This window comes from Hyla sarda, unplaced genomic scaffold (assembly GCF_029499605.1).
Source record: "Hyla sarda isolate aHylSar1 unplaced genomic scaffold, aHylSar1.hap1 scaffold_630, whole genome shotgun sequence".
Lineage (NCBI taxonomy): Eukaryota > Metazoa > Chordata > Amphibia > Anura > Hylidae > Hyla > Hyla sarda.
In genome coordinates, this window is record NW_026610645.1 from 85,432 (window position 1) to 99,410 (window position 13,979).

Genomic DNA, 13,979 nt, shown 5'->3' on the forward strand with positions numbered 1-13,979 from the left:
AAGAAGGGTTCCTGGCAAATCCGGGTTATGGATTGCATTTAAAAAGGCCCCGTGGGAGTGCAATGGGCCCCTGTCTTGCTGCTTAGCAATAATGGTATGGGTTTAGGTTCTGCTGTGTGTACTGGTGGTTGACTGCCCCCCAGCCCAGAGTGTGCATGGAAAATTGTCTGGCAGCCTCCCTGACAGCAAGCAGTGATAGTGCCCATGAAGGGCACCTTGTTGGGCCCGCCCCTTTCACGGTTATCGCTTCTCGGCCTTTTGGCTAAGATCAAGTGTAGTATCTGTTCTTATCAGTTTAATATCTGATACGTCCCCTATCTGGGGACCATATATTAAATGGATTTTTGAGAACGGGGGCCGATTTCGAAGCTTGCTTCCGTCGCCCTATGCATTGACCCGATATGGCAGTATCTTCGGGTACAGTGCACCACCCCCTTACAGGGTTAAAAAGAAAGATTCCTACTTTCATTGCTACCTGCTTGCTGGCTAGCCAGCTAGCCAGCCCTGTGGGCCTTGCTGCTGCTGCAGCCAAAAAACAAAAGGTGGTGCTGCTGCTGCTTCTGCTGCTTCTGCTTCTGCTTGTGTCTGGCCGCTGTTGGAGCGTCCAGGCACAGGACTTCTGCTGCTGCTGACTAAATGGCCTCCTTAATTGGATCATTTGAGTAGCCAGCACACCTGTGCAGGTAGGGCATGACATGATAGGCAGCTGCCTTGATAGCGGGTGGGTGCTGAATGTTCCTAATTGACAAAATAAGATTAATGCTTATGAAGAAATATAAAATCTCATCCCTTCCCCAATATCGCGCCACACCCCTACCCCTTAATTCCCTGGTTGAACTTGATGGACATATGTCTTTTTTCGACCGTACTAACTATGTAACTATGTAACATAACATGGGGGGGGGGGGGTCTCCTGGCTGTTCACACAGGTGTGTCATTGCTGTACATTGACCATGCATTGCTTCTGTGGTATTGCAAAGGCAAAGACAAATGCTTCCAGCCATCCATTGCACTAATGGATTGGTCATCAGCTGGCTGTCTATGTCCCGCATCAATATAGACCAAAGTACAGAGGGTTAGGCTATGCTATTGTGCACCTACCTGATGCATCAGAAGGTGCGAGGCCCTTGCTAAATTCTGTGCACAGACTTTGAGATCTATACTTTAGACTGTATCTAAACCTGCTCCAACATGGACTGACATTCTGGCCTACTTTCAGCCGATGCGACTTGTCTGTCGCTGAACAGTCGCTTTTTATGTATTCAGCACCTATGTATAATGTTGTAAAAATGCTCTAGAAGCTAAAGTCGCAGAAATGTCACACATATTTGGCCTGCAACTTTCTGTGCGACAAATTCAGACAGGAAAAATCAGTATAAATCCTTAGAAAATTATCCCCCAGTGTCTCCATCTGCTGGCGGTATTGAATAAGCATTGCTGCACTGATGGGGTATGCATTAGACGAAAAAAAAGAAGAAAAAGAAGAATAATACGCCCAGAAAAGAGGCGAAAAGGAGAAAAACGTAAAAAAACGTGAAAAAAAAGTAAGAGGAAGAGAAGGGAAAAAAAGGTGGAAATGGGTTTAAAAGTGATTTCGGCGGAGAAATATATATATATATATATATATATATATATATATATATATATATATATATATATATATACGCGCACACACACACATATATATAAACGTATTCTCCGTTGAGATATTGCAGCCGCTGCTGTGTCCAGGCCCAGGAGCCTTAGCACTGTGCTGTGATGTCACTCAATACCACTGACATCACTAGGTGTAAACAACATCTCTCCTTTGCTGTGTATGTGACTATGGAGCTGTTTGGTGATGTCGTCTATTATGGCCTTCATAGAAGCAACAGGAGATTGTTGCATCCATCTAGAACCCTCAGAACTACAGTGCTATGATGTCACTCACTTCCACAGGCCTTGCAGAGTGTAAACAACAACAACCCAGCTTTGTTGTGTATGTAACCATAGGGATTTGTGATGTCACCTAGAACCTTCACAGCAGCGACAGCTTTATGAGGAGCATCAGCACTGCTCTGCCTGAGCAGAACCATCACCGCCATAGGTTGTCAAATAACCCGGGTTTAACCCACACAGGTAAGTCCAATGGGGTGCAGGCATGTCCTCTATGCTTACAGCTTCCCGTGGGTGTTGGTTTGATACCGTTTGGGGACAGCCAAGGAGGCATCTGCAGGCAACAAAGGTAGGTGTGTGCTTGTGTGTGTGTTTCCTATGCAGATCCTAAGCCCAGTGTCACATGCAAGTAGGAGGAGTAAGAAGGGTTCCTGGCAAATCCGGGTTATGGATTGCATTTAAAAAGGCCCCGTGGGAGTGCAATGGGCCCCTGTCTTGCTGCTTAGCAATAATGGTATGGGTTTAGGTTCTGCTGTGTGTACTGGTGGTTGACTGCCCCCCAGCCCAGAGTGTGCATGGAAAATTGTCTGGCAGCCTCCCTGACAGCAAGCAGTGATAGTGCCCATGAAGGGCACCTTGTTGGGCCCGCCCCTTTCACGGTTATCGCTTCTCGGCCTTTTGGCTAAGATCAAGTGTAGTATCTGTTCTTATCAGTTTAATATCTGATACGTCCCCTATCTGGGGACCATATATTAAATGGATTTTTGAGAACGGGGGCCGATTTCGAAGCTTGCTTCCGTCGCCCTATGCATTGACCCGATATGGCAGTATCTTCGGGTACAGTGCACCACCCCCTTACAGGGTTAAAAAGAAAGATTCCTACTTTCATTGCTACCTGCTTGCTGGCTAGCCAGCTAGCCAGCCCTGTGGGCCTTGCTGCTGCTGCAGCCAAAAAACAAAAGGTGGTGCTGCTGCTGCTTCTGCTGCTTCTGCTTCTGCTTGTGTCTGGCCGCTGTTGGAGCGTCCAGGCACAGGACTTCTGCTGCTGCTGACTAAATGGCCTCCTTAATTGGATCATTTGAGTAGCCAGCACACCTGTGCAGGTAGGGCATGACATGATAGGCAGCTGCCTTGATAGCGGGTGGGTGCTGAATGTTCCTAATTGACAAAATAAGATTAATGCTTATGAAGAAATATAAAATCTCATCCCTTCCCCAATATCGCGCCACACCCCTACCCCTTAATTCCCTGGTTGAACTTGATGGACATATGTCTTTTTTCGACCGTACTAACTATGTAACTATGTAACATAACATGGGGGGGGGGGGGTCTCCTGGCTGTTCACACAGGTGTGTCATTGCTGTACATTGACCATGCATTGCTTCTGTGGTATTGCAAAGGCAAAGACAAATGCTTCCAGCCATCCATTGCACTAATGGATTGGTCATCAGCTGGCTGTCTATGTCCCGCATCAATATAGACCAAAGTACAGAGGGTTAGGCTATGCTATTGTGCACCTACCTGATGCATCAGAAGGTGCGAGGCCCTTGCTAAATTCTGTGCACAGACTTTGAGATCTATACTTTAGACTGTATCTAAACCTGCTCCAACATGGACTGACATTCTGGCCTACTTTCAGCCGATGCGACTTGTCTGTCGCTGAACAGTCGCTTTTTATGTATTCAGCACCTATGTATAATGTTGTAAAAATGCTCTAGAAGCTAAAGTCGCAGAAATGTCACACATATTTGGCCTGCAACTTTCTGTGCGACAAATTCAGACAGGAAAAATCAGTATAAATCCTTAGAAAATTATCCCCCAGTGTCTCCATCTGCTGGCGGTATTGAATAAGCATTGCTGCACTGATGGGGTATGCATTAGACGAAAAAAAAGAAGAAAAAGAAGAATAATACGCCCAGAAAAGAGGCGAAAAGGAGAAAAACGTAAAAAAACGTGAAAAAAAAGTAAGAGGAAGAGAAGGGAAAAAAAGGTGGAAATGGGTTTAAAAGTGATTTTGGCGGAGAAATATATATATATATATATATATATATATATATATATATATATATACGCACACACACACATATATATAAACGTATTCTCCGTTGAGATATTGCAGCCGCTGCTGTGTCCAGGCCCAGGAGCCTTAGCACTGTGCTGTGATGTCACTCAATACCACTGACATCACTAGGTGTAAACAACATCTCTCCTTTGCTGTGTATGTGACTATGGAGCTGTTTGGTGATGTCGTCTATTATGGCCTTCATAGAAGCAACAGGAGATTGTTGCATCCATCTAGAACCCTCAGAACTACAGTGCTATGATGTCACTCACTTCCACAGGCCTTGCAGAGTGTAAACAACAACAACCCAGCTTTGTTGTGTATGTAACCATAGGGATTTGTGATGTCACCTAGAACCTTCACAGCAGCGACAGCTTTATGAGGAGCATCAGCACTGCTCTGCCTGAGCAGAACCATCACCGCCATAGGTTGTCAAATAACCCGGGTTTAACCCACACAGGTAAGTCCAATGGGGTGCAGGCATGTCCTCTATGCTTACAGCTTCCCGTGGGTGTTGGTTTGATACCGTTTGGGGACAGCCAAGGAGGCATCTGCAGGCAACAAAGGTAGGTGTGTGCTTGTGTGTGTGTTTCCTATGCAGATCCTAAGCCCAGTGTCACATGCAAGTAGGAGGAGTAAGAAGGGTTCCTGGCAAATCCGGGTTATGGATTGCATTTAAAAAGGCCCCGTGGGAGTGCAATGGGCCCCTGTCTTGCTGCTTAGCAATAATGGTATGGGTTTAGGTTCTGCTGTGTGTACTGGTGGTTGACTGCCCCCCAGCCCAGAGTGTGCATGGAAAATTGTCTGGCAGCCTCCCTGACAGCAAGCAGTGATAGTGCCCATGAAGGGCACCTTGTTGGGCCCGCCCCTTTCACGGTTATCGCTTCTCGGCCTTTTGGCTAGATCAAGTGTCTGGTCAGGAGGATCCTGGGAGTTTGTCCTACCTTTTCCAAGGGGGGCTGCTACGAGGAACCGAAAAGGCGATCGACAAGATGGGTGTTCGCATCCGTTACCTTACATCCGGTGAAACGCGGATTCGTTTTTCCTTTCGCTTTGATGTTGATGAAGACAAACAAGAACTCGTCCAACTTTCTTATTTTGTGAAAGAAACTCTCTACAAGCTTCTTGGGGTGAAGAAAGAGAACATCGTCTGTCTCAGAGATCCTCGGAAGGGCAGCTTCATCCTAACTCTGGACTCTGCTTATGCATGCCAGAATCTTTTTGAGAAGCTGAAAAGCAATCAAGACCTTGCTGAGCTTGATGGGATCACGGTCACAGTGTTGTATACTGGTGGCGATATTCCTCTAGTTGTGTGTATGCACAATCCCTTTGTGACTGTGTCCCATATTGAGCTCTTTTTGGGGAAATACTGCAGTTCTGTTAAGTATTCCCATAAGGTGATGAATTCAGAAGACCTATGGACGGGGAAACATAAGTTTTTTGTGAAAATGAAGGAGGATGCTACTGGCATTGGAGGGTTGTGTCATCCACCCTCCAACTTTTCTATCGGTCGGGATAAGGGCTATTTGTTTTATCCCGAGATGCCTACTTTTTGTAGGAAATGTAAGAAATTCGGACATACTATGGAAGTTTGCACGGACACTACAGTTCGCTGTGGTCGGTGCAATCAAGAAGGCCATGTTTCTAAGGACTGTGCTAAAATTGTCTGCAACATTTGTGGTGAAGAAGGCCATGCCTTTAAAGATTGCAGTCTCCGTTCCAGTGTAGCTAGATCGTGGGCTGACCGTGTAGCGGGGAGAGTGGGTGTAGTGCAAGCTGAAGTACCACCTGCGAAAGCACCCCAGCGGTCTGAGGCGCCTTCAGAAAAGCCGGCTGTAACTTCTGATGTCGTGGCGGAGCTTATGGACCTTTCTGCTGTGCCTGAGACAGAGGGGAGACCTTCTGTGGAGGGTTCTGGCGGTGGAGGGTCACTAGTGAGCAGTGAAGCCATGGAGGTTGGCGTGAAGGAGATCAAGCGGAAGAAGGAACTCGGAGATGAGCCACAACTTGGCATTAAACGGCCTGTCAAAAAAAGCTCAGAAGAATGTGAGGACAGTCAACATGCATGGAGGCCTTCTATAAGATCAGCGTCCGATCCAAAAAATATCAAAGAGTTCGAAAGCCCGGAGTCACCTGTGGGTTTCATATCGGACTCAAACTCCAGTAGCGAATAGCTTCCTTAAAGTGCTCCTCTCTTAATGTGAGAGGTCTAAAGAGCCCTACGAGAAGGGCTGCTTTGTTTAGTTTTTTAGAGACCTTGGACTGTTCTCTGTTCTTTTTACAAGAATGTGGAATTGAACATAGTCCAAATTATGAGGGCCTTTGTCGTGGCTGGACTTTGGGACCATCGGTCTGGTCGGGTGACAATCTGAACAGATCTTCAGGTGTTGGGATCTTGTTTAGAGGTTCAGATGTACAAGTTTTGTCCTTCTTAGAAATTATACCTGGTAGAGCGCTATTAGTTAATATTAAGTACAATGGCTCGGAGATTAAGCTTTTTAACATCTATGCTTCTCCTGAAAAAAATGTGAGAGCCGACTTGATTAATGATATTCAGGCTTTTATCCCAGGTTCAACACCTATTTTAATGGCTGGAGATTTTAATTGTTGTATGAGTGGTGATCATCGTGAGAGTGGAAGTGTGCATGTCAGAGTGGATAAAACAGAGAAACAGATTAAGAGTATGACTGAGGATTTTAACTTTACCGATGTCTGGAGGAGAAAATACCCAGACGACCCTGGTTACACATGGGAAAATAATGTCTGCAAATCCAGGATTGATTTTATTTTTTTATCGGAAAGTTTTAATCTAGTTGATGTTTCTCTTTTATCGAATATTTTCTCTGATCATAAGTTATTATATGCACATGTCACTTTACCTGGCCTAGAGAAAGGCAGAGGCGTTTGGAAGCTCAACACTACTTTATTAGAGGACATGAAAACAAAAAATGATTTTATTGCTGCTTATAACAAATGGAGATTGCGTCAATCCCAATATAAAAATATTTTGGATTGGTGGGAGGATGTTAAAAAGTGGACTAAACAGTTTTTTATCCGTGTGGGCATCCAAAAGGCTAAGGAGAAAAAGTTATGGTTTAAAATGTTAAACACTAAAATCCAAACATATTATAAACTAAAGCAAGCCGGGCTTGAGATGGATGATGTTATTGCTCAGACAAAGAATGAAATAAAAAATGCCATTAGTCAAAAAGGAAAAGAAATGATTTTTAACAGCAAGGTGCAATGTCTGGAGAATGATGAAAAGTGTTCGAGATTCTTTTTTAAGAAGGTGGTGGGAAAGAAAGAAATGATATCTGTAATTGAAGGGAAGATAACTAATGAAGAGATGTTGCGAGAAGCACAAGTATTTTATCAGGAGCTTTTTAATAAAAAAGATATTGATATTTCCTTTACTAATGATGTTTTAGATACCTTAGATTCAAAACTTGACAAAACTGACCAAGAGAGCCTTTGTGATGAAATCTTTTTACCTGAACTTTTAAGCACTTTTAAGAGTTTTTTAAATGGTAAAACACCTGGTTCGGATGGGTTGCCAGTTGAATTTTATCTGTGTTTTTGGTCCATTTTAAAAGATGATCTTTTAGGTATTTTTAACTGTGCTTTTAAATCTGAGATTTTACCTGCGTCCTGGAGAGATGGTGTTGTTACTCTGATTTTTAAAAAAGGAGACATCTCTAAATTAGAAAATTGGAGGCCTATTACCCTGCTAAATACAGACTATAAGGTTTTAGCAAAAATTTTAGCAAATAGGCTCAAGCAGGTAATTGCTAAGGTTATACACAGTGACCAAGTATGCGGAGTACCTGGAAGGAAAATAAGTGATCATCTAAACCTTGTAAAAGATGTTTTATGGTATCAGAAACAATGTGATCAGAAATTGGCAATTTTATCCTTGGATTTTCAAAAGGCTTATGACCGTGTTTCTCATGATTTTTTATGGTTGGTTTTAAAGAAAATGAATTTTCCTGATTTTATTGTTGGAAAAATTGCACTTTTATATAAAAACTGTTTTAGTCGTATTTTAATTAACGGTTTTTTATCCCAAGAAGTATGTTTACAGTCTGGGGTGAAACAGGGGTGCCCCCTATCACCCATTCTTTTCATATGTGCAATAGAACCTCTGTTGAATGTTTTGAGAAAAGATAAGCTCATTAGAGGAGTGCCAATCCCTGGAAGTGGAGGACAGAGCGTAAAGACGATAGCATACATGGATGATGTTAATATTCTATGTTCAGATGAACCATCCCTGAAACGTGCTATCAGACAGACAGAATTTTTTTGTGAGGGCTCTGGCTTCAAATTAAATAAAAATAAATGTGATTGCTTTGCAATAGGGAATTGGGGCAATACGGAGGTGAATGTGCAATATGATAAAATCAAAATCTTGGGTGTCATCTTTGACAATGAAAATAATGGAGAGGAAAGCTGGTCCATCGTCAAAGAGAAAGTGCAAAAGAAAATAAGTTTTTGGAAAATGAGGAAATTAACAATAGAAGGAAAAGTACTGATAATGAAAGCTTTGTTGCTACCTATCATGCTATATTTAAGCTTGGTTTTCCCACCGAGTGAACGCACCTTAAAGTTTTTAAACAAGATTTGCTTTCATTTTTTATGGGGGTCTAAAATGGATAAACTCAGGAGAGATGTAATGATGAAGACAAAGAAATTGGGGGGTAAGGATGTGCCTGATTTAAAAAGGTTTTTATATATTCACTTTTTTTCTATGTGTTTTAATGGCTTGCAAAGAAACTGTTATTGGTCTTATTTTTTAAAATATGCTGCAGGTCACATTTTTAGAAAAAGAAAGTGGATAACCTTACCTTTAACGTCCCCAATCTTATTTATTCCCCCAGCGCACTATGTGGTTTTAGAAAAGATTATTCGTATTTATGGCATTGCTAATTTTAGTCAAGAAATTTGTAGTAATGCACGAAAATTAGTTCCTGAAATCAGGAAGATAGAACAGATTTGCTTAATATCTAATTATTCCACTGAGAAATCTCTAAGAGTTTGGAGGATGGTGAATATGGGATTCTTATCTAATGACTTAAAAGATCTGGCCTGGCAGATAGCACATCAATGTTTGCCTACCAGAGAATTCCAACACAGAAGAGGATTGTGTCGTAGTGCAAAGTGCCCGAGAATGGGGTGTCCTAGTGAGGAAACAGTTTTACACCTTTTTTGGAACTGTTTTTACGCCCAAGAGATATGGCATTTGATAGGACCCTTACTAAAATTCATTTCTGATCTTAATTTTTTAAATCATGAAGTTATTTTATATGGATTTTATAATGTTTTATCTGTGGAGAAGTCTCGGGTTTTGTGGATTAGTATAAATTGTATTAAAATTGCACTATGGAAGACGAGGAATATTCTTCTTTTTAAAAGAGACACTATTACCTCTAAAGATTGTGTTCGCCTAGCTCTTAGTGAGATGTATGTTTTCTATTTATTGGATAAAAAAAGATTAGGTCACAAAGTGGCTAAAAGTCTTTGGAATCTACATCTGTGGAATATGCTTTTAGCAGACTAAGTGTAATCTGGACTGCGTAAGGTCTTTTAGTCTAAGAATATTATATCTAAAAGTAAAAAAATCTGTTCTTATCAGTTTAATATCTGATACGTCCCCTATCTGGGGACCATATATTAAATGGATTTTTGAGAACGGGGGCCGATTTCGAAGCTTGCTTCCGTCGCCCTATGCATTGACCCGATATGGCAGTATCTTCGGGTACAGTGCACCACCCCCTTACAGGGTTAAAAAGAAAGATTCCTACTTTCATTGCTACCTGCTTGCTGGCTAGCCAGCTAGCCAGCCCTGTGGGCCTTGCTGCTGCTGCAGCCAAAAAACAAAAGGTGGTGCTGCTGCTGCTTCTGCTGCTTCTGCTTCTGCTTGTGTCTGGCCGCTGTTGGAGCGTCCAGGCACAGGACTTCTGCTGCTGCTGACTAAATAGCCTCCTTAATTGGATCATTTGAGTAGCCAGCACACCTGTGCAGGTAGGGCATGACATGATAGGCAGCTGCCTTGATAGCGGGTGGGTGCTGAATGTTCCTAATTGACAAAATAAGATTAATGCTTATGAAGAAATATAAAATCTCATCCCTTCCCCAATATCGCGCCACACCCCTACCCCTTAATTCCCTGGTTGAACTTGATGGACATATGTCTTTTTTCGACCGTACTAACTATGTAACTATGTAACATAACATGGGGGGGGGGTCTCCTGGCTGTTCACACAGGTGTGTCATTGCTGTACATTGACCATGCATTGCTTCTGTGGTATTGCAAAGGCAAAGACAAATGCTTCCAGCCATCCATTGCACTAATGGATTGGTCATCAGCTGGCTGTCTATGTCCCGCATCAATATAGACCAAAGTACAGAGGGTTAGGCTATGCTATTGTGCACCTACCTGATGCATCAGAAGGTGCGAGGCCCTTGCTAAATTCTGTGCACAGACTTTGAGATCTATACTTTAGACTGTATCTAAACCTGCTCCAACATGGACTGACATTCTGGCCTACTTTCAGCCGATGCGACTTGTCTGTCGCTGAACAGTCGCTTTTTATGTATTCAGCACCTATGTATAATGTTGTAAAAATGCTCTAGAAGCTAAAGTCGCAGAAATGTCACACATATTTGGCCTGCAACTTTCTGTGCGACAAATTCAGACAGGAAAAATCAGTATAAATCCTTAGAAAATTATCCCCCAGGGTCTCCATCTGCTGGCGGTATTGAATAAGCATTGCTGCACTGATGGGGTATGCATTAGACGAAAAAAAAGAAGAAAAAGAAGAATAATACGCCCAGAAAAGAGGCGAAAAGGAGAAAAACGTAAAAAAACGTGAAAAAAAAGTAAGAGGAAGAGAAGGGAAAAAAAGGTGGAAATGGGTTTAAAAGTGATTTCGGCGGAGAAATATATATATATATATATATATATATATATATATATATATATACGCGCACACTCACACATATATATAAACGTATTCTCCGTTGAGATATTGCAGCCGCTGCTGTGTCCAGGCCCAGGAGCCTTAGCACTGTGCTGTGATGTCACTCAATACCACTGACATCACTAGGTGTAAACAACATCTCTCCTTTGCTGTGTATGTGACTATGGAGCTGTTTGGTGATGTCGTCTATTATGGCCTTCATAGAAGCAACAGGAGATTGTTGCATCCATCTAGAACCCTCAGAACTACAGTGCTATGATGTCACTCACTTCCACAGGCCTTGCAGAGTGTAAACAACAACAACCCAGCTTTGTTGTGTATGTAACCATAGGGATTTGTGATGTCACCTAGAACCTTCACAGCAGCGACAGCTTTATGAGGAGCATCAGCACTGCTCTGCCTGAGCAGAACCATCACCGCCATAGGTTGTCAAATAACCCGGGTTTAACCCACACAGGTAAGTCCAATGGGGTGCAGGCATGTCCTCTATGCTTACAGCTTCCCGTGGGTGTTGGTTTGATACCGTTTGGGGACAGCCAAGGAGGCATCTGCAGGCAACAAAGGTAGGTGTGTGCTTGTGTGTGTGTTTCCTATGCAGATCCTAAGCCCAGTGTCACATGCAAGTAGGAGGAGTAAGAAGGGTTCCTGGCAAATCCGGGTTATGGATTGCATTTAAAAAGGCCCCGTGGGAGTGCAATGGGCCCCTGTCTTGCTGCTTAGCAATAATGGTATGGGTTTAGGTTCTGCTGTGTGTACTGGTGGTTGACTGCCCCCCAGCCCAGAGTGTGCATGGAAAATTGTCTGGCAGCCTCCCTGACAGCAAGCAGTGATAGTGCCCATGAAGGGCACCTTGTTGGGCCCGCCCCTTTCACGGTTATCGCTTCTCGGCCTTTTGGCTAAGATCAAGTGTAGTATCTGTTCTTATCAGTTTTCATGCTGGTGGGGATGGGTGCTGCATGGAGGATGCAGGTGTACCAGGGCTTTCCGGGGCTGGTTCTGAGGAATCAGCTCGACGGCTGCCCCGATGTGACCTGTTCCCTCCGGGTCTCGCCATGAGGCTGAGAGGGTCTAGAGCCGAGGTACTTTTGTGCCTCGGGGAGTGGTGACCCCGAGGTGCCGAAACTCACTGGGAGAATAGACTCACCGAGTTGACGCACGGGCACCATAATCTCTTCACCTTGTGGCACTCACCTCTTGATTCCCGGCCTTCTGGCTAGGATCAGAGAAATTTTTATAGATCCGGCCGAATGTCCGGGCAGTATATCTGCACACATTCACTTATTTATTTCTTTTTTGTCTCACTGTGTCACTTTTTGCGTGTTGTGTGTTCACAGGATTTGTCAGGATGCGGTAGCCCTTCTGGGTGTCCCTCCTGGCGGTCTAGGGGAGGTGTGTGTGGCCATTAGGTTCCACACCTCCCTGCAAACACCCCGGGTACTCCTGCTTTGGCAGGGTACCTACCGTAATCGGCTCTGCGGGCAGATACCTTGGCTGACGCCAAGGGGGATGCCGGGAGCATTTGTGGTCCCCTAGTAGCTTCGGCGAAAAGGGACATCGAACCTGGAACCTCGCAGGTACCTTTTGGTCCGGAGGCGAAGGGTAAGGTTTGTTGGGGGGCCTCTCTCCTATCGGAGAAGGGCTTGCGATAGACCGCATCCTTTGTGCACGTTTTTTTTTGTGTAACACGTTTGCACTTTTTCTTGCACTTTGGGTGAATCGAAAGCACGTTCCTCGGCTTTAGATAAAAAAAAAAAAAAAAAAAAAATCTGTTCTTATCAGTTTAATATCTGATACGTCCCCTATCTGGGGACCATATATTAAATGGATTTTTGAGAACGGGGGCCGATTTCGAAGCTTGCTTCCGTCGCCCTATGCATTGACCCGATATGGCAGTATCTTCGGGTACAGTGCACCACCCCCTTACAGGGTTAAAAAGAAAGATTCCTACTTTCATTGCTACCTGCTTGCTGGCTAGCCAGCTAGCCAGCCCTGTGGGCCTTGCTGCTGCTGCAGCCAAAAAACAAAAGGTGGTGCTGCTGCTGCTTCTGCTGCTTCTGCTTCTGCTTGTGTCTGGCCGCTGTTGGAGTGTCCAGGCACAGGACTTCTGCTGCTGCTGACTAAATGGCCTCCTTAATTGGATCATTTGAGTAGCCAGCACACCTGTGCAGGTAGGGCATGACATGATAGGCAGCTGCCTTGATAGCGGGTGGGTGCTGAATGTTCCTAATTGACAAAATAAGATTAATGCTTATGAAGAAATATAAAATCTCATCCCTTCCCCAATATCGCGCCACACCCCTACCCCTTAATTCCCTGGTTGAACTTGATGGACATATGTCTTTTTTCGACCGTACTAACTATGTAACTATGTAACATAACATGGGGGGGGGGGGGGGGGGTCTCCTGGCTGTTCACACAGGTGTGTCATTGCTGTACATTGACCATGCATTGCTTCTGTGGTATTGCAAAGGCAAAGACAAATGCTTCCAGCCATCCATTGCACTAATGGATTGGTCATCAGCTGGCTGTCTATGTCCCGCATCAATATAGACCAAAGTACAGAGGGTTAGGCTATGCTATTGTGCACCTACCTGATGCATCAGAAGGTGCGAGGCCCTTGCTAAATTCTGTGCACAGACTTTGAGATCTATACTTTAGACTGTATCTAAACCTGCTCCAACATGGACTGACATTCTGGCCTACTTTCAGCCGATGCGACTTGTCTGTCGCTGAACAGTCGCTTTTTATGTATTCAGCACCTATGTATAATGTTGTAAAAATGCTCTAGAAGCTAAAGTCGCAGAAATGTCACACATATTTGGCCTGCAACTTTCTGTGCGACAAATTCAGACAGGAAAAATCAGTATAAATCCTTAGAAAATTATCCCCCAGTGTCTCCATCTGCTGGCGGTATTGAATAAGCATTGCTGCACTGATGGGGTATGCATTAGACGAAAAAAAAGAAGAAAAAGAAGAATAATACGCCCAGAAAAGAGGCGAAAAGGAGAAAAACGTAAAAAAACGTGAAAAAAAAGTAAGAGGAAGAGAAGGGAAAAAAAGGTGGA

The 13,979-nt window shown here is 43.8% G+C and overlaps 3 non-coding genes and 2 pseudogenes across 3 annotated transcripts; all 5 read left to right on the forward strand.

The window, feature by feature from the left end:
* The first annotated feature begins 242 nt into the window (after window positions 1–242).
* Window positions 243–433, forward strand: LOC130341904 (U2 spliceosomal RNA). The gene has a single exon (XR_008881657.1). It is a non-coding gene; the product is annotated as a U2 spliceosomal RNA (small nuclear RNA).
* Window positions 434–2,537: 2,104 nt separating this feature from the next.
* Window positions 2,538–2,728, forward strand: LOC130341905 (U2 spliceosomal RNA). The gene has a single exon (XR_008881658.1). It is a non-coding gene; the product is annotated as a U2 spliceosomal RNA (small nuclear RNA).
* A 6,800-nt stretch (window positions 2,729–9,528) lies between these two features.
* Window positions 9,529–9,705, forward strand: LOC130341882 (U2 spliceosomal RNA; annotated as a pseudogene).
* A 2,085-nt stretch (window positions 9,706–11,790) lies between these two features.
* Window positions 11,791–11,950, forward strand: LOC130341891 (U2 spliceosomal RNA; annotated as a pseudogene).
* A 694-nt stretch (window positions 11,951–12,644) lies between these two features.
* LOC130341884 (U2 spliceosomal RNA) lies at window positions 12,645–12,832 on the forward strand. The gene has a single exon (XR_008881642.1). It is a non-coding gene; the product is annotated as a U2 spliceosomal RNA (small nuclear RNA).
* The last annotated feature ends 1,147 nt before the right edge of the window (window positions 12,833–13,979 follow it).